Source organism: Pseudophryne corroboree, chromosome 3, assembly GCF_028390025.1.
Source record: "Pseudophryne corroboree isolate aPseCor3 chromosome 3, aPseCor3.hap2, whole genome shotgun sequence".
Taxonomy (NCBI): domain Eukaryota; kingdom Metazoa; phylum Chordata; class Amphibia; order Anura; family Myobatrachidae; genus Pseudophryne; species Pseudophryne corroboree.
The window spans coordinates 441,128,889-441,146,032 of NC_086446.1; the positions used below are offsets into that span (position 1 = coordinate 441,128,889).

The window sequence follows — 17,144 nt, forward strand, 5'->3', positions numbered from 1 at the left end:
GGAACACTGTCAACTTGCACCACCACAGCGCAAATGGCTGTTCTCACTTTCACAAAATGCACTGCCATATCAGCAAAAACTCAGGACTGCATTGGCCGGGAATCGAACCCAGACCTCCCGCATGGCAGGCGAGAATTCTATCACTGAACCACCAATGCTCCACAGATACTTAAGTTTACACTTGCTCGTGTACTTTAGTGTATGAAACAAAGCAGGAGTGTCAGAATGTCTTGCCTTGCCATCACCTCCATACATTCTCAAATAAGCCTGGCTAGCTCAGTCGGTAGAGCATGAGACTCTTAATCTCAGGGTCGTGGGTTCGAGCCCCACGTTGGGCGGATGTTTTTTCTTTTCCTGTACCATTGTATGTGGAACACTGTATACTTGCACCACCACAGCGCAAATGGCTGTCCTCACTTTCACAAAATACACTGCCATATCAGCAAAAACTCAGGACTGCATTGGCCGGGAATCGATTCCGGGCCTCACGCGTGGCAGGCGAGAATTCTACCACTGAACCACCAATGCTCCACAGATGCCTAATTTTACACTTACTCATGTACTTTAGTGTATAAAACAAAGCAGGAGTGTCAGGATGCCTTACCTTGCCATCACCTCCAAGCCTACGTAACCAAGCCCGACTAGCACAGTCGCTAGAGCATAAGACTATTAATCTTAGGGTCACGTATTTGAGCTCCATGTTGGGCAGTTGTTTTTTTCTCTTCCTGTACCATTGTATGTGGAACAGTGTATACTTGCATCACCACAGCGCAAATGGCTGTCCTCACTTTCACAAAATGCACTGCCCTATCAGCAAAAACTCAGGAATGTATTGACCGGGAATTGAACCCGGCCTCCCACGAGGCCGGCTAGATTTCTACCACTGAACCACCAATGATCCACAGATGCTTAATTTTAGACTTACTCATCTACTTTAGTGTACAAAACAAAGCAGGAGAGTCAGGATGCCTTGCCTTGCCATCACCACAACTCCTCGGTTACCAAGCATTGCTAACTCAGTCGGTAAAGCATGAGACTCTTAATCTCAGGGTCGTGGGTTCGAGCTCCACATTGGGCGGATGTTTTTTTTCTTTTCCTGTACCATTGTATGTGGAACATTGTCAACTTGCACCACCACAGCGCAAATGGCTGTCCTCACTTTCACAAAATGCACTGCCATATCAGCAAAAACTCAGGACTGCATTGGCCAGGAATCGAACCTGGGTCTCCCGCGTGGCAGGCCAGAATTCTACCACTGAACCACCAATGCTCCACAGATACTTAATTTTACACTTACTCGTGTACTTTAGTGTATGAAACAAAGCAGGAGTGTCAGGATGCCTTGCCTTGCCATCACCTCCATACATTCTCAACCAAGCCTGGCTAGCTCAGTCGGTAGAGCATGAGACTTTTAATCTCAGGGTCGGGGGTTCGAGCCCCACGTTGGGCGGATGTTTTTTCTTTTCCTGTACCATTGTATGTGGAACACTGTATACTTGCACCACCACAGCGCAAATGGCTGTCCTCACTTTCACAAAATACACTGCCATATCAGCAAAAACTCAGGACTGCATTGGCCGGGAATCGATTCCGGGCCTCACGCGTGGCAGGCGAGAATTCTACCACTGAACCACCAATGCTCCACAGATGCCTAATTTTACACTTACTCATGTACTTTAGTGTATAAAACAAAGCAGGAGTGTCAGGATGCCTTGCCTTGCCATCACCTCCAAGCCTACGTAACCAAGCCCGACTAGCACAGTCGCTAGAGCATAAGACTATTAATCTTAGGGTCATGTATTTGAGCTCCATGTTGGGCAGTTGTTTTTTTCTCTTCCTGTACCATTGTATGTGGAACAGTGTATACTTGCATCAAAACAGCGCAAATGGCTGTCCTCACTTTCACAAAATGCACTGCCCTATCAGCAAAAACTCAGGAATGTATTGACCGGGAATTGAACCCGGCCTCCCACGTGGCCGGCTAGATTTCTACCACTGAACCACCAATGATCCACAGATGCTTAATTTTAGACTTACTCATGTACTTTAGTGTACAAAACAAAGCAGGAGAGTCAGGATGCCTTGCCTTGCCATCACCACAACTCCTCGGTTACCAAGCATTGCTAACTCAGTCAGTAAAGCATGAGACTCTTAATCTCAGGGTCGTGGGTTCGAACCCCACATTGGGCGGATGTTTTTTTTCTTTTCCTGTACCATTGTATGTGGAACACTGTCAACTTGCACCACCACAGCGCAAATGGCTGTCCTCACTTTCACAAAATGCACTGCCATATCAGCAAAAACTCAGGACTGCATTGGCCGGGAATCGAACCCAGGCCTCCCGCGTGGCAGGCGAGAATTCTACCTCTGAACCACCAATGCTCCACAGATACTTAATTTTACACTTAGTCGTGTACTTTAGTTTATGAAACAAAGCAGGAGTGTCAGAATGCCTTGCCTTGCCATCACCTCCTTACATTCTCAACCAAGCCTGGCTAGCTCAGTCGGTAGAGCATGAGACTCTTAATCTCAGGTTCGTGGGTTCGAGCCCCACGTTGGGCGGATGTTTTTTCTTTTCCTGTACCATTGTATGTGGAACACTGTATACTTGCACCACCACAGCGCAAATGGCTGTCCTCACTTTCACAAAATATACTGCCATATCAGCAAAAACTCAGGACTGCATTGGCCGGGAATCGATTCCGGGCCTCACGCGTGGCAGGCGAGAATTCTACTACTGAACCACCAATGCTCCACAGATGCCTAATTTTACACTTACTCATGTACTTTAGTGTATAAAACAAAGCAGGAGTGTCAGGATGCCTTGCCTTCACCTCCAAGCCTACGTAACCAAGATCGACTAGCACAGTCGCTAGAGCATAAAACTATTAATCTTAGGGTCATGTATTTGAGCTCCATGTTGGGCAGTTGTTTTTTTCTCTTCCTGTACCATTGTATGTGGAACAGTGTATACTTGCATCACCACAGCGCAAATGGCTGTCCTCACTTTCACAAAATGCACTGCCCTATCAGCAAAAACTCAGGAATGTATTGACCGGGAATTGAACCCGGCCTCCCACGTGGCCGACTAGATTTCTACCACTGAACCACCAATGATCCACAGATGCTTATTTTTAAACTTACTCATGTACTTTAGTGTACAAAACAAAGCAGGAGAGTCAGGATGCCTTCCCTTTCCATCACCACAACTCCTCGGTTACCAAGCATTGCTAACTCAGTCGGTAAAGCATGAGACTCTTAATCTCAGGGTCGTGGGTTCGAGCCCCACATCGGGCGGATGTTTTTTTTCTTTTCCTGTACCATTGTATGTGGAACATTGTCAACTTGCACCACCACAGCGCAAATGGCTGTCCTCACTTTCACAAAATGCACTGCCATATCAGCAAAAACTCAGGACTGCATTGGCCAGGAATCGAACCTGGGTCTCCCGCGTGGCAGGCCAGAATTCTACCACTGAACCACCAATGCTCCACAGATACTTAATTTTACACTTACTCGTGTACTTTAGTGTATGAAACAAAGCAGGAGTGTCAGGATGCCTTGCCTTGCCATCACCTCCATACATTCTCAACCAAGCCTGGCTAGCTCAGTCGGTAGAGCATGAGACTTTTAATCTCAGGGTCGGGGGTTCGAGCCCCACGTTGGGCGGATGTTTTTTCTTTTCCTGTACCATTGTATGTGGAACACTGTATACTTGCACCACCACAGCGCAAATGGCTGTCCTCACTTTCACAAAATACACTGCCATATCAGCAAAAACTCAGGACTGCATTGGCCGGGAATCGATTCCGGGCCTCACGCGTGGCAGGCGAGAATTCTACCACTGAACCACCAATGCTCCACAGATGCCTAATTTTACACTTACTCATGTACTTTAGTGTATAAAACAAAGCAGGAGTGTCAGGATGCCTTGCCTTGCCATCACCTCCAAGCCTACGTAACCAAGCCCGACTAGCACAGTCGCTAGAGCATAAGACTATTAATCTTAGGGTCATGTATTTGAGCTCCATGTTGGGCAGTTGTTTTTTTCTCTTCCTGTACCATTGTATGTGGAACAGTGTATACTTGCATCAAAACAGCGCAAATGGCTGTCCTCACTTTCACAAAATGCACTGCCCTATCAGCAAAAACTCAGGAATGTATTGACCGGGAATTGAACCCGGCCTCCCACGTGGCCGGCTAGATTTCTACCACTGAACCACCAATGATCCACAGATGCTTAATTTTAGACTTACTCATGTACTTTAGTGTACAAAACAAAGCAGGAGAGTCAGGATGCCTTGCCTTGCCATCACCACAACTCCTCGGTTACCAAGCATTGCTAACTCAGTCAGTAAAGCATGAGACTCTTAATCTCAGGGTCGTGGGTTCGAACCCCACATTGGGCGGATGTTTTTTTTCTTTTCCTGTACCATTGTATGTGGAACACTGTCAACTTGCACCACCACAGCGCAAATGGCTGTCCTCACTTTCACAAAATGCACTGCCATATCAGCAAAAACTCAGGACTGCATTGGCCGGGAATCGAACCCAGGCCTCCCGCGTGGCAGGCGAGAATTCTACCTCTGAACCACCAATGCTCCACAGATACTTAATTTTACACTTAGTCGTGTACTTTAGTTTATGAAACAAAGCAGGAGTGTCAGAATGCCTTGCCTTGCCATCACCTCCTTACATTCTCAACCAAGCCTGGCTAGCTCAGTCGGTAGAGCATGAGACTCTTAATCTCAGGTTCGTGGGTTCGAGCCCCACGTTGGGCGGATGTTTTTTCTTTTCCTGTACCATTGTATGTGGAACACTGTATACTTGCACCACCACAGCGCAAATGGCTGTCCTCACTTTCACAAAATATACTGCCATATCAGCAAAAACTCAGGACTGCATTGGCCGGGAATCGATTCCGGGCCTCACGCGTGGCAGGCGAGAATTCTACTACTGAACCACCAATGCTCCACAGATGCCTAATTTTACACTTACTCATGTACTTTAGTGTATAAAACAAAGCAGGAGTGTCAGGATGCCTTGCCTTGCCTTCACCTCCAAGCCTACGTAACCAAGATCGACTAGCACAGTCGCTAGAGCATAAAACTATTAATCTTAGGGTCATGTATTTGAGCTCCATGTTGGGCAGTTGTTTTTTTCTCTTCCTGTACCATTGTATGTGGAACAGTGTATACTTGCATCACCACAGCGCAAATGGCTGTCCTCACTTTCACAAAATGCACTGCCCTATCAGCAAAAACTCAGGAATGTATTGACCGGGAATTGAACCCGGCCTCCCACGTGGCCGACTAGATTTCTACCACTGAACCACCAATGATCCACAGATGCTTATTTTTAAACTTACTCATGTACTTTAGTGTACAAAACAAAGCAGGAGAGTCAGGATGCCTTCCCTTTCCATCACCACAACTCCTCGGTTACCAAGCATTGCTAACTCAGTCGGTAAAGCATGAGACTCTTAATCTCAGGGTCGTGGGTTCGAGCCCCACATCGGGCGGATGTTTTTTTTCTTTTCCTGTACCATTGTATGTGGAACACTGTCAACTTGCACCACCACAGCGCAAATGGCTGTCCTCACTTTCACAAAATGCACTGCCATATCAGCAAAAACTCAGCACTGCATTGGCCGGGAATCGAACCCGGGCCTCCCGCGTGGCAGGCAAGAATTCTACCACTGAACCACCAATGCTCCACAGATACTTAATTTTACACTTACTCGTGTACTTTAGTGTATGAAACAAAGCAGGAGTGTCAGGATGCCTTGCCATCACCTCCATGCATTCTCAACCAAGCCTGGCTAGCTCAGTCGGTAGAGCATGAGACTCTATATTTCAGGGTCGTGGGTTCGAGCCCCACGTTGGTCGGATGTTTTTTCTTTTCCTGTACCATTGTATGTGGAACACTGTATACTTGCACCACCACAGCGCAAATGGCTGTCCTCACTTTCACAAAATACACTGCCATATCAGCAAAAACTCAGGACTGCATTGGCCGGGAATCGATTCCGGGCCTCACGCGTGGCAGGCGAGAATTCTACCACTGAACCACCAATGCTCCACAGATGCCTAATTTTACACTTACTCATGTACTTTAGTGTATAAAACAAAGCAGGAGTGTCAGGATGCCTTGCCTTGCCATCACCTCCAAGCCTACATAACCAAGCCCGACTAGCACAGTCGCTAGAGCATAAGACTATTAATCTTAGGGTCATGTATTTGAGCTCCATGTTGTGCAGTTGTTTTTTTCTCTTCCTGTACCATTGTATGTGGAACAGTGTATACTTGCATCACCACAGCGCAAATGGCTGTCCTCACTTTCACAAAATGCACTGCCCTATCAGCAAAAACTCAGGAATGTATTGACCGGGAATTGAACCCGGCCTCCCACGTGGCCGGCTAGATTTCTACCACTGAACCACCAATGATCCACAGATGCTTAATTTTAGACTTACTCATGTACTTTAGTGTACAAAACAAAGCAGGAGAGTCAGGATGCCTTGCCTTGCCATCACCACAACTCCTCGGTTACCAAGCATTGCTAACTCAGTCAGTAAAGCATGAGACTCTTAATCTCAGGGTCGTGGGTTTGAGCCCCACATTGGGCGGATGTTTTTTTTCTTTTCCTGTACCATTGTATGTGGAACACTATCAACTTGCCCCACCACAGCACAAATGGCTGTCCTCACTTTCACAAAATGCACTGCCATATCAGCAAAAACTCAGGACTGTGTTGGCCGGGAATCGAACCCGGGTCTCCCGCGTGGCAGGCGAGAATTCTACCACTGAACCACCAATGCTCCACAGATACTTAATTTTACACTTACTCGTGTACTTTAGTGTATGAAACAAAGCAGGAGTGTCAGGATGCCTTGCCTTGCCATCACCTCCATACATTCACAACCAAGCCTGGCTAGCTCAGTCGGTAGAGCATGAGACTCTTAATCTCAGGGTCGTGGGTTCGAGCCCCACGTTGGGCAGATGTTTTTTCTTTTCCTGTACCATTGTATGTGGAACACTGTATACTTGCACCACCACAGCGCAAATGGCTGTCCTCACTTTCACAAAATACACTGCCATATCAGCAAAAACTCAGGACTGCATTGGCCGGGAATCGATTCCGGGCCTCACGCGTGGCAGGCGAGAATTCTACCACTGAACCACCAATGCTCCACAGATGCCTAATTTTACACTTACTCATGTACTTTAGTGTATAAAACAAAGCAGGAGTGTCAGGATGCCTTGCCTTGCCATCACCTCCAAGCCTACGTAACCTAGCCCGACTAGCACAGTCGCTAGAGCATAAGACTATTAATCTTAGGGTCATGTATTTGAGCTCCATGTTGGGCAGTTGTTTTTTTCTCTTCCTGTACCATTGTATGTGGAACAGTGTATACTTGCATCACCACAGCGCAAATGGCTGTCCTCACTTTCACAAAATGCACTGCCCTATCAGCAAAAACTCAGGAATGTATTGACCGGGAATTGAACCCGGCCTCCCACGTGGCCGGCTAGATTTCTACCACTGAACCACCAATGATCCACAGATGCTTAATTTTAAACTTACTCATGTACTTTAGTGTACAAAACAAAGCAGGAGAGTCAGGATGCCTTCCCTTTCCATCACCACAACTCCTAGGTTACCAAGCATTGCTAACACAGTCGGTAAAGCATGAGACTCTTAATCTCAGGGTCGTGGGTTCGAGCCCCACGTTGGGCGGATGTTTTTTTTCTTTTCCTGTACCATTGTATGTGGAACACTGTCAACTTGCACCACCACAGCGCAAATGGCTGTCCTCACTTTCACAAAATGCACTGCCATATCAGCAAAAACTCAGGACTGCATTGGCCGGGAATCGAACCCGGGCCTCCCGCGTGGCAGGCGAGAATTCTACCACTGAACCACCAATGCTCCACAGATACTTAATTTTACACTTACTCGTGTACTTTAGTGTATGAAACAAAGCAGGAGTGTCAGGATGCCTTGCCTTGCCATCACCTCCATACATTCTCAACCAAGCCTGGCTAGCTCAGTCGGTAGAGCATGAGACTCTTAATCTCAGGGTCGTGGGTTAGAGCCCCACGTTAGGCGGATGTTTTTTCTTTTCCTGTACCATTGTATGTGGAACACTGTATACTTGCACCACCACAGCGCAAATGGCTGTCCTCACTTTCACAAAATACACTGCCATATCAGCAAAAACTCAGGACTGCATTGGCCGGGAATCGATTCCGGGCCTCACGCGTGGCAGGCGAGAATTCTACCACTGAACCACCAATGCTCCACAGATGCCTAATTTTACACTTACTCATGTACTTTAGTGTATAAAACAAAGCAGGAGTGTCAGGATGCCTTGCCTTGCCATCACCTCCAAGCCTACGTAACCTAGCCCGACTAGCACAGTCGCTAGAGCATAAAACTATTAATCTTAGGGTCATGTATTTGAGCTCCATGTTGGGCAGTTGTTTTTTTCTCTTCCTGTACCATTGTATGTGGAACAGTGTATACTTGCATCACCACAGCGCAAATGGCTGTCCTCACTTTCACAAAATGCACTGCCCTATCAGCAAAAACTCAGGAATGTATTGACCGGGAATTGAACCCGGCCTCCCACGTGGCCGACTAGATTTCTACCACTGAACCACCAATGATCCACAGATGCTTATTTTTAAACTTACTCATGTACTTTAGTGTACAAAACAAAGCAGGAGAGTCAGGATGCCTTCCCTTTCCATCACCACAACTCCTCGGTTACCAAGCATTGCTAACTCAGTCGGTAAAGCATGAGACTCTTAATCTCAGGGTCGTGGGTTCGAGCCCCACATCGGGCGGATGTTTTTTTTCTTTTCCTGTACCATTGTATGTGGAACACTGTCAACTTGCACCACCACAGCGCAAATGGCTGTCCTCACTTTCACAAAATGCACTGCCATATCAGCAAAAACTCAGCACTGCATTGGCCGGGAATCGAACCCGGGCCTCCCGCGTGGCAGGCAAGAATTCTACCACTGAACCACCAATGCTCCACAGATACTTAATTTTACACTTACTCGTGTACTTTAGTGTATGAAACAAAGCAGGAGTGTCAGGATGCCTTGCCATCACCTCCATGCATTCTCAACCAAGCCTGGCTAGCTCAGTCGGTAGAGCATGAGACTCTATATTTCAGGGTCGTGGGTTCGAGCCCCACGTTGGTCGGATGTTTTTTCTTTTCCTGTACCATTGTATGTGGAACACTGTATACTTGCACCACCACAGCGCAAATGGCTGTCCTCACTTTCACAAAATACACTGCCATATCAGCAAAAACTCAGGACTGCATTGGCCGGGAATCGATTCCGGGCCTCACGCGTGGCAGGCGAGAATTCTACCACTGAACCACCAATGCTCCACAGATGCCTAATTTTACACTTACTCATGTACTTTAGTGTATAAAACAAAGCATGAGTGTCAGGATGCCTTGCCTTGCCATCACCTCCAAGCCTACATAACCAAGCCCGACTAGCACAGTCGCTAGAGCATAAGACTATTAATCTTAGGGTCATGTATTTGAGCTCCATGTTGTGCAGTTGTTTTTTTCTCTTCCTGTACCATTGTATGTGGAACAGTGTATACTTGCACCACCACAGCGCAAATGGCTGTCCTCACTTTCACAAAATACACTGCCATATCAGCAAAAACTCAGGACTGCATTGGCCGGGAATGGAACCCTGCCTCCCACGTGGCCGGCTAGATTTCTACCACTGAACCACCAATGATCCACAGATGCTTATTTTTAAACTTACTCATGTACTTTAGTGTACAAAACAAAGCAGGAGAGTCAGGATGCCTTGCCTTGCCATCACCACAACTCCTCGGTTACCAAGCATTGCTAACTCAGTCGGTAAAGCATGAGACTCTTAATATCAGGGTCGTGGGTTTGAGCCCCACATTGGGCAGATGTTTTTTTTCTTTTCCTGTACCATTGTATGTGGAACACTGTCAACTTGCCCCACCACAGCACAAATGGCTGTCCTCACTTTTACAAAATGCACTGCCATATCAGCAAAAACTCAGGACTGCATTGGCCGGGAATCGAACCCGGTCCTCCCGCGTGGCAGGCGAGAATTCTACCACTGAACCACCAATGCTCCACAGATACTTAATTTTACACTTACTCGTGTACTTTAGTGTATGAAACAAAGCAGGAGTGTCAGGATGCCTTGCCTTGCCATCACCTCTATACATTCTCAACCAAGCCTGGCTAGCTCAGTCGGTAGAGCATGAGACTCTTAATCTCAGCGTCGTGGGTTCGAGCCCCACGTTGGGCGGATGTTTTTTCTTTTCCTGTACCATTGTATGTGGAACACTGTATACTTGCACCACCACAGCGCAAATGGCTGTCCTCACTTTCACAAAATACACTGCCATATCAGCAAAAACTCAGGACTGCATTGGCCGGGAATCGATTCCGGGCCTCACGCGTGGCAGGCGAGAATTCTACCACTGAACCACCAATGCTCCACAGATGCCTAATTTTACACTTACTCATGTACTTTAGTGTATAAAACAAAGCAGGAGTGTCAGGATGCCTTGCCTTGCCATCACCTCCAAGCCTACGTAACCTAGCCCGACTAGCACAGTCGCTAGAGCATAAAACTATTAATCTTAGGGTCATGTATTTGAGCTCCATGTTGGGCAGTTGTTTTTTTCTCTTCCTGTACCATTGTATGTGGAACAGTGTATACTTGCATCACCACAGCGCAAATGGCTGTCCTCACTTTCACAAAATGCACTGCCCTATCAGCAAAAACTCAGGAATGTATTGACCGGGAATTGAACCCGGCCTCCCACGTGGCCGACTAGATTTCTACCACTGAACCACCAATGATCCACAGATGCTTATTTTTAAACTTACTCATGTACTTTAGTGTACAAAACAAAGCAGGAGAGTCAGGATGCCTTCCCTTTCCATCACCACAACTCCTCGGTTACCAAGCATTGCTAACTCAGTCGGTAAAGCATGAGACTCTTAATCTCAGGGTCGTGGGTTCGAGCCCCACATTGGGCGGATGTTTTTTTTCTTTTCCTGTACCATTGTATGTGGAACACTTTCAACTTGCACCACCACAGCGCAAATGACTGTCCTCACTTTCACAAAATGCACTGCCATATCAGCAAAAACTCAGGACTGCATTGGCCGGGAATCGAACCCGGGCCTCCCGCGTGGCAGGCAAGAATTCTACCACTGAACCACCAATGCTCCACAGATACTTAATTTTACACTTACTCGTGTACTTTAGTGTATGAAACAAAGCAGGAGTGTCAGGATGCCTTGCCTTGCCATCACCTCCACACTTTCTCAACCAAACCTGGCTAGCTCAGTCGGTAGAGCATGAGACTCTAAATTTCAGGGTCGTGGGTTCGAACCCCACGTTGGGCGGATGTTTTTTCTTTTCCTGTACCATTGTATGTGGAACACTGTATACTTGCACCACCACAGCGCAAATGGCTGTCCTCACTTTCACAAAATACACTGCCATATCAGCAAAAACTCAGGACTGCATTGGCCGGGAATCGATTCCGGGCCTCACGCGTGGCAGGCGAGAATTCTACCACTGAACCACCAATGCTCCACAGATGCCTAATTTTACACTTACTCATGTACTTTAGTGTATAAAACAAAGCAGGAGTGTCAGGATGCCTTGCCTTGCCATCACCTCCAAGCCTACATAACCAAGCCCGACTAGCACAGTCGCTAGAGCATAAGACTATTAATCTTAGGGTCATGTATTTGAGCTCCATGTTGTGCAGTTGTTTTTTTCTCTTCCTGTACCATTGTATGTGGAACAGTGTATACTTGCATCACCACAGCGCAAATGGCTGTCCTCACTTTCACAAAATGCACTGCCCTATCAGCAAAAACTCAGGAATGTATTGACCGGGAATTGAACCCGGCCTCCCACGTGGCCGGCTAGATTTCTACCACTGAACCACCAATGATCCACAGATGCTTAATTTTAGACTTACTCATGTACTTTAGTGTACAAAACAAAGCAGGAGAGTCAGGATGCCTTGCCTTGCCATCACCACAACTCCTCGGTTACCAAGCATTGCTAACTCAGTCAGTAAAGCATGAGACTCTTAATCTCAGGGTCGTGGGTTTGAGCCCCACATTGGGCGGATGTTTTTTTTCTTTTCCTGTACCATTGTATGTGGAACACTATCAACTTGCCCCACCACAGCACAAATGGCTGTCCTCACTTTCACAAAATGCACTGCCATATCAGCAAAAACTCAGGACTGTGTTGGCCGGGAATCGAACCCGGGTCTCCCGCGTGGCAGGCGAGAATTCTACCACTGAACCACCAATGCTCCACAGATACTTAATTTTACACTTACTCGTGTACTTTAGTGTATGAAACAAAGCAGGAGTGTCAGGATGCCTTGCCTTGCCATCACCTCCATACATTCACAACCAAGCCTGGCTAGCTCAGTCGGTAGAGCATGAGACTCTTAATCTCAGGGTCGTGGGTTCGAGCCCCACGTTGGGCAGATGTTTTTTCTTTTCCTGTACCATTGTATGTGGAACACTGTATACTTGCACCACCACAGCGCAAATGGCTGTCCTCACTTTCACAAAATACACTGCCATATCAGCAAAAACTCAGGACTGCATTGGCCGGGAATCGATTCCGGGCCTCACGCGTGGCAGGCGAGAATTCTACCACTGAACCACCAATGCTCCACAGATGCCTAATTTTACACTTACTCATGTACTTTAGTGTATAAAACAAAGCAGGAGTGTCAGGATGCCTTGCCTTGCCATCACCTCCAAGCCTACGTAACCTATCCCGACTAGCACAGTCGCTAGAGCATAAGACTATTAATCTTAGGGTCATGTATTTGAGCTCCATGTTGGGCAGTTGTTTTTTTCTCTTCCTGTACCATTGTATGTGGAACAGTGTATACTTGCATCACCACAGCGCAAATGGCTGTCCTCACTTTCACAAAATGCACTGCCCTATCAGCAAAAACTCAGGAATGTATTGACCGGGAATTGAACCCGGCCTCCCACGTGGCCGGCTAGATTTCTACCACTGAACCACCAATGATCCACAGATGCTTAATTTTAAACTTACTCATGTACTTTAGTGTACAAAACAAAGCAGGAGAGTCAGGATGCCTTCCCTTTCCATCACCACAACTCCTAGGTTACCAAGCATTGCTAACACAGTCGGTAAAGCATGAGACTCTTAATCTCAGGGTCGTGGGTTCGAGCCCCACGTTGGGCGGATGTTTTTTTTCTTTTCCTGTACCATTGTATGTGGAACACTGTCAACTTGCACCACCACAGCGCAAATGGCTGTCCTCACTTTCACAAAATGCACTGCCATATCAGCAAAAACTCAGGACTGCATTGGCCGGGAATCGAACCCGGGCCTCCCGCGTGGCAGGCGAGAATTCTACCACTGAACCACCAATGCTCCACAGATACTTAATTTTACACTTACTCGTGTACTTTAGTGTATGAAACAAAGCAGGAGTGTCAGGATGCCTTGCCTTGCCATCACCTCCATACATTCTCAACCAAGCCTGGCTAGCTCAGTCGGTAGAGCATGAGACTCTTAATCTCAGGGTCGTGGGTTAGAGCCCCACGTTAGGCGGATGTTTTTTCTTTTCCTGTACCATTGTATGTGGAACACTGTATACTTGCACCACCACAGCGCAAATGGCTGTCCTCACTTTCACAAAATACACTGCCATATCAGCAAAAACTCAGGACTGCATTGGCCGGGAATCGATTCCGGGCCTCACGCGTGGCAGGCGAGAATTCTACCACTGAACCACCAATGCTCCACAGATGCCTAATTTTACACTTACTCATGTACTTTAGTGTATAAAACAAAGCAGGAGTGTCAGGATGCCTTGCCTTGCCATCACCTCCAAGCCTACGTAACCTAGCCCGACTAGCACAGTCGCTAGAGCATAAAACTATTAATCTTAGGGTCATGTATTTGAGCTCCATGTTGGGCAGTTGTTTTTTTCTCTTCCTGTACCATTGTATGTGGAACAGTGTATACTTGCATCACCACAGCGCAAATGGCTGTCCTCACTTTCACAAAATGCACTGCCCTATCAGCAAAAACTCAGGAATGTATTGACCGGGAATTGAACCCGGCCTCCCACGTGGCCGACTAGATTTCTACCACTGAACCACCAATGATCCACAGATGCTTATTTTTAAACTTACTCATGTACTTTAGTGTACAAAACAAAGCAGGAGAGTCAGGATGCCTTCCCTTTCCATCACCACAACTCTTCGGTTACCAAGCATTGCTAACTCAGTCGGTAAAGCATGAGACTCTTAATCTCAGGGTCGTGGGTTCGAGCCCCACATTGGGCGGATGTTTTTTTTCTTTTCCTGTACCATTGTATGTGGAACACTTTCAACTTGCACCACCACAGCGCAAATGACTGTCCTCACTTTCACAAAATGCACTGCCATATCAGCAAAAACTCAGGACTGCATTGGCCGGGAATCGAACCCGGGCCTCCCGCGTGGCAGGCAAGAATTCTACCACTGAACCACCAATGCTCCACAGATACTTAATTTTACACTTACTCGTGTACTTTAGTGTATGAAACAAAGCAGGAGTGTCAGGATGCCTTGCCTTGCCATCACCTCCACACTTTCTCAACCAATCCTGGCTAGCTCAGTCGGTAGAGCATGAGACTCTAAATTTCAGGGTCGTGGGTTCGAACCCCACGTTGGGCGGATGTTTTTTCTTTTCCTGTACCATTGTATGTGGAACACTGTATACTTGCACCACCACAGCGCAAATGGCTGTCCTCACTTTCACAAAATACACTGCCATATCAGCAAAAACTCAGGACTGCATTGGCCGGGAATCGATTCCGGGCCTCACGCGTGGCAGGCGAGAATTCTACCACTGAACCACCAATGCTCCACAGATGCCTAATTTTACACTTACTCATGTACTTTAGTGTATAAAACAAAGCAGGAGTGTCAGGATGCCTTGCCTTGCCATCACCTCCAAGCCTACATAACCAAGCCCGACTAGCACAGTCGCTAGAGCATAAGACTATTAATCTTAGGGTCATGTATTTGAGCTCCATGTTGTGCAGTTGTTTTTTTCTCTTCCTGTACCATTGTATGTGGAACAGTGTATACTTGCATCACCACAGCGCAAATGGCTGTCCTCACTTTCACAAAATGCACTGCCCTATCAGCAAAAACTCAGGAATGTATTGACCGGGAATTGAACCCGGCCTCCCACGTGGCCGGCTAGATTTCTACCACTGAACCACCAATGATCCACAGATGCTTAATTTTAGACTTACTCATGTACTTTAGTGTACAAAACAAAGCAGGAGAGTCAGGATGCCTTGCCTTGCCATCACCACAACTCCTCGGTTACCAAGCATTGCTAACTCAGTCAGTAAAGCATGAGACTCTTAATCTCAGGGTCGTGGGTTTGAGCCCCACATTGGGCGGATGTTTTTTTTCTTTTCCTGTACCATTGTATGTGGAACACTATCAACTTGCCCCACCACAGCACAAATGGCTGTCCTCACTTTCACAAAATGCACTGCCATATCAGCAAAAACTCAGGACTGTGTTGGCCGGGAATCGAACCCGGGTCTCCCGCGTGGCAGGCGAGAATTCTACCACTGAACCACCAATGCTCCACAGATACTTAATTTTACACTTACTCGTGTACTTTAGTGTATGAAACAAAGCAGGAGTGTCAGGATGCCTTGCCTTGCCATCACCTCCATACATTCACAACCAAGCCTGGCTAGCTCAGTCGGTAGAGCATGAGACTCTTAATCTCAGGGTCGTGGGTTCGAGCCCCACGTTGGGCAGATGTTTTTTCTTTTCCTGTACCATTGTATGTGGAACACTGTATACTTGCACCACCACAGCGCAAATGGCTGTCCTCACTTTCACAAAATACACTGCCATATCAGCAAAAACTCAGGACTGCATTGGCCGGGAATCGATTCCGGGCCTCACGCGTGGCAGGCGAGAATTCTACCACTGAACCACCAATGCTCCACAGATGCCTAATTTTACACTTACTCATGTACTTTAGTGTATAAAACAAAGCAGGAGTGTCAGGATGCCTTGCCTTGCCATCACCTCCAAGCCTACGTAACCTAGCCCGACTAGCACAGTCGCTAGAGCATAAGACTATTAATCTTAGGGTCATGTATTTGAGCTCCATGTTGGGCAGTTGTTTTTTTCTCTTCCTGTACCATTGTATGTGGAACAGTGTATACTTGCATCACCACAGCGCAAATGGCTGTCCTCACTTTCACAAAATGCACTGCCCTATCAGCAAAAACTCAGGAATGTATTGACCGGGAATTGAACCCGGCCTCCCACGTGGCCGGCTAGATTTCTACCACTGAACCACCAATGATCCACAGATGCTTAATTTTAAACTTACTCATGTACTTTAGTGTACAAAACAAAGCAGGAGAGTCAGGATGCCTTCCCTTTCCATCACCACAACTCCTAGGTTACCAAGCATTGCTAACACAGTCGGTAAAGCATGAGACTCTTAATCTCAGGGTCGTGGGTTCGAGCCCCACGTTGGGCGGATGTTTTTTTTCTTTTCCTGTACCATTGTATGTGGAACACTGTCAACTTGCACCACCACAGCGCAAATGGCTGTCCTCACTTTCACAAAATGCACTGCCATATCAGCAAAAACTCAGGACTGCATTGGCCGGGAATCGAACCCGGGCCTCCCGCGTGGCAGGCGAGAATTCTACCACTGAACCACCAATGCTCCACAGATACTTAATTTTACACTTACTCGTGTACTTTAGTGTATGAAACAAAGCAGGAGTGTCAGGATGCCTTGCCTTGCCATCACCTCCATACATTCTCAACCAAGCCTGGCTAGCTCAGTCGGTAGAGCATGAGACTCTTAATCTCAGGGTCGTGGGTTAGAGCCCCACGTTAGGCGGATGTTTTTTCTTTTCCTGTACCATTGTATGTGGAACACTGTATACTTGCACCACCACAGCGCAAATGGCTGTCCTCACTTTCACAAAATACACTGCCATATCAGCAAAAACTCAGGACTGCATTGGCCGGGAATCGATTC

At 47.0% G+C, this 17,144-nt stretch overlaps 28 non-coding genes across 28 annotated transcripts; 12 read left to right on the forward strand and 16 right to left on the reverse strand.

The window, feature by feature from the left end:
- Positions 1–87: 87 nt before the first annotated feature.
- On the reverse strand, positions 88–158 carry TRNAG-GCC (transfer RNA glycine (anticodon GCC)). Its single transcript has one exon. It is a non-coding gene; the product is annotated as a tRNA-Gly (tRNA).
- Positions 159–265: 107 nt separating this feature from the next.
- On the forward strand, positions 266–338 carry TRNAK-CUU (transfer RNA lysine (anticodon CUU)). Its single transcript has one exon. It is a non-coding gene; the product is annotated as a tRNA-Lys (tRNA).
- An 861-nt stretch (positions 339–1,199) lies between these two features.
- On the reverse strand, positions 1,200–1,270 carry TRNAG-GCC (transfer RNA glycine (anticodon GCC)). The gene has a single exon. It is a non-coding gene; the product is annotated as a tRNA-Gly (tRNA).
- Positions 1,271–1,377: 107 nt separating this feature from the next.
- On the forward strand, positions 1,378–1,450 carry TRNAK-UUU (transfer RNA lysine (anticodon UUU)). Its single transcript has one exon. It is a non-coding gene; the product is annotated as a tRNA-Lys (tRNA).
- Positions 1,451–2,311: 861 nt separating this feature from the next.
- TRNAG-GCC (transfer RNA glycine (anticodon GCC)) lies at positions 2,312–2,382 on the reverse strand. The gene has a single exon. It is a non-coding gene; the product is annotated as a tRNA-Gly (tRNA).
- A 107-nt stretch (positions 2,383–2,489) lies between these two features.
- On the forward strand, positions 2,490–2,562 carry TRNAK-CUU (transfer RNA lysine (anticodon CUU)). Its single transcript has one exon. It is a non-coding gene; the product is annotated as a tRNA-Lys (tRNA).
- Positions 2,563–3,418: 856 nt separating this feature from the next.
- TRNAG-GCC (transfer RNA glycine (anticodon GCC)) lies at positions 3,419–3,489 on the reverse strand. Its single transcript has one exon. It is a non-coding gene; the product is annotated as a tRNA-Gly (tRNA).
- A 107-nt stretch (positions 3,490–3,596) lies between these two features.
- TRNAK-UUU (transfer RNA lysine (anticodon UUU)) lies at positions 3,597–3,669 on the forward strand. The gene has a single exon. It is a non-coding gene; the product is annotated as a tRNA-Lys (tRNA).
- Positions 3,670–4,530: 861 nt separating this feature from the next.
- On the reverse strand, positions 4,531–4,601 carry TRNAG-GCC (transfer RNA glycine (anticodon GCC)). Its single transcript has one exon. It is a non-coding gene; the product is annotated as a tRNA-Gly (tRNA).
- Positions 4,602–4,708: 107 nt separating this feature from the next.
- Positions 4,709–4,781, forward strand: TRNAK-CUU (transfer RNA lysine (anticodon CUU)). The gene has a single exon. It is a non-coding gene; the product is annotated as a tRNA-Lys (tRNA).
- An 861-nt stretch (positions 4,782–5,642) lies between these two features.
- Positions 5,643–5,713, reverse strand: TRNAG-GCC (transfer RNA glycine (anticodon GCC)). The gene has a single exon. It is a non-coding gene; the product is annotated as a tRNA-Gly (tRNA).
- A 1,036-nt stretch (positions 5,714–6,749) lies between these two features.
- On the reverse strand, positions 6,750–6,820 carry TRNAG-GCC (transfer RNA glycine (anticodon GCC)). The gene has a single exon. It is a non-coding gene; the product is annotated as a tRNA-Gly (tRNA).
- A 107-nt stretch (positions 6,821–6,927) lies between these two features.
- On the forward strand, positions 6,928–7,000 carry TRNAK-CUU (transfer RNA lysine (anticodon CUU)). Its single transcript has one exon. It is a non-coding gene; the product is annotated as a tRNA-Lys (tRNA).
- Positions 7,001–7,861: 861 nt separating this feature from the next.
- On the reverse strand, positions 7,862–7,932 carry TRNAG-GCC (transfer RNA glycine (anticodon GCC)). Its single transcript has one exon. It is a non-coding gene; the product is annotated as a tRNA-Gly (tRNA).
- A 107-nt stretch (positions 7,933–8,039) lies between these two features.
- On the forward strand, positions 8,040–8,112 carry TRNAK-CUU (transfer RNA lysine (anticodon CUU)). The gene has a single exon. It is a non-coding gene; the product is annotated as a tRNA-Lys (tRNA).
- An 861-nt stretch (positions 8,113–8,973) lies between these two features.
- On the reverse strand, positions 8,974–9,044 carry TRNAG-GCC (transfer RNA glycine (anticodon GCC)). The gene has a single exon. It is a non-coding gene; the product is annotated as a tRNA-Gly (tRNA).
- A 1,036-nt stretch (positions 9,045–10,080) lies between these two features.
- Positions 10,081–10,151, reverse strand: TRNAG-GCC (transfer RNA glycine (anticodon GCC)). Its single transcript has one exon. It is a non-coding gene; the product is annotated as a tRNA-Gly (tRNA).
- Positions 10,152–10,258: 107 nt separating this feature from the next.
- TRNAK-CUU (transfer RNA lysine (anticodon CUU)) lies at positions 10,259–10,331 on the forward strand. The gene has a single exon. It is a non-coding gene; the product is annotated as a tRNA-Lys (tRNA).
- Positions 10,332–11,192: 861 nt separating this feature from the next.
- On the reverse strand, positions 11,193–11,263 carry TRNAG-GCC (transfer RNA glycine (anticodon GCC)). Its single transcript has one exon. It is a non-coding gene; the product is annotated as a tRNA-Gly (tRNA).
- Positions 11,264–12,304: 1,041 nt separating this feature from the next.
- On the reverse strand, positions 12,305–12,375 carry TRNAG-GCC (transfer RNA glycine (anticodon GCC)). Its single transcript has one exon. It is a non-coding gene; the product is annotated as a tRNA-Gly (tRNA).
- Positions 12,376–12,482: 107 nt separating this feature from the next.
- TRNAK-CUU (transfer RNA lysine (anticodon CUU)) lies at positions 12,483–12,555 on the forward strand. Its single transcript has one exon. It is a non-coding gene; the product is annotated as a tRNA-Lys (tRNA).
- An 861-nt stretch (positions 12,556–13,416) lies between these two features.
- On the reverse strand, positions 13,417–13,487 carry TRNAG-GCC (transfer RNA glycine (anticodon GCC)). The gene has a single exon. It is a non-coding gene; the product is annotated as a tRNA-Gly (tRNA).
- Positions 13,488–13,594: 107 nt separating this feature from the next.
- Positions 13,595–13,667, forward strand: TRNAK-CUU (transfer RNA lysine (anticodon CUU)). The gene has a single exon. It is a non-coding gene; the product is annotated as a tRNA-Lys (tRNA).
- An 861-nt stretch (positions 13,668–14,528) lies between these two features.
- TRNAG-GCC (transfer RNA glycine (anticodon GCC)) lies at positions 14,529–14,599 on the reverse strand. The gene has a single exon. It is a non-coding gene; the product is annotated as a tRNA-Gly (tRNA).
- A 1,041-nt stretch (positions 14,600–15,640) lies between these two features.
- On the reverse strand, positions 15,641–15,711 carry TRNAG-GCC (transfer RNA glycine (anticodon GCC)). Its single transcript has one exon. It is a non-coding gene; the product is annotated as a tRNA-Gly (tRNA).
- Positions 15,712–15,818: 107 nt separating this feature from the next.
- Positions 15,819–15,891, forward strand: TRNAK-CUU (transfer RNA lysine (anticodon CUU)). Its single transcript has one exon. It is a non-coding gene; the product is annotated as a tRNA-Lys (tRNA).
- An 861-nt stretch (positions 15,892–16,752) lies between these two features.
- On the reverse strand, positions 16,753–16,823 carry TRNAG-GCC (transfer RNA glycine (anticodon GCC)). Its single transcript has one exon. It is a non-coding gene; the product is annotated as a tRNA-Gly (tRNA).
- A 107-nt stretch (positions 16,824–16,930) lies between these two features.
- Positions 16,931–17,003, forward strand: TRNAK-CUU (transfer RNA lysine (anticodon CUU)). The gene has a single exon. It is a non-coding gene; the product is annotated as a tRNA-Lys (tRNA).
- Positions 17,004–17,144: the final 141 nt, after the last annotated feature.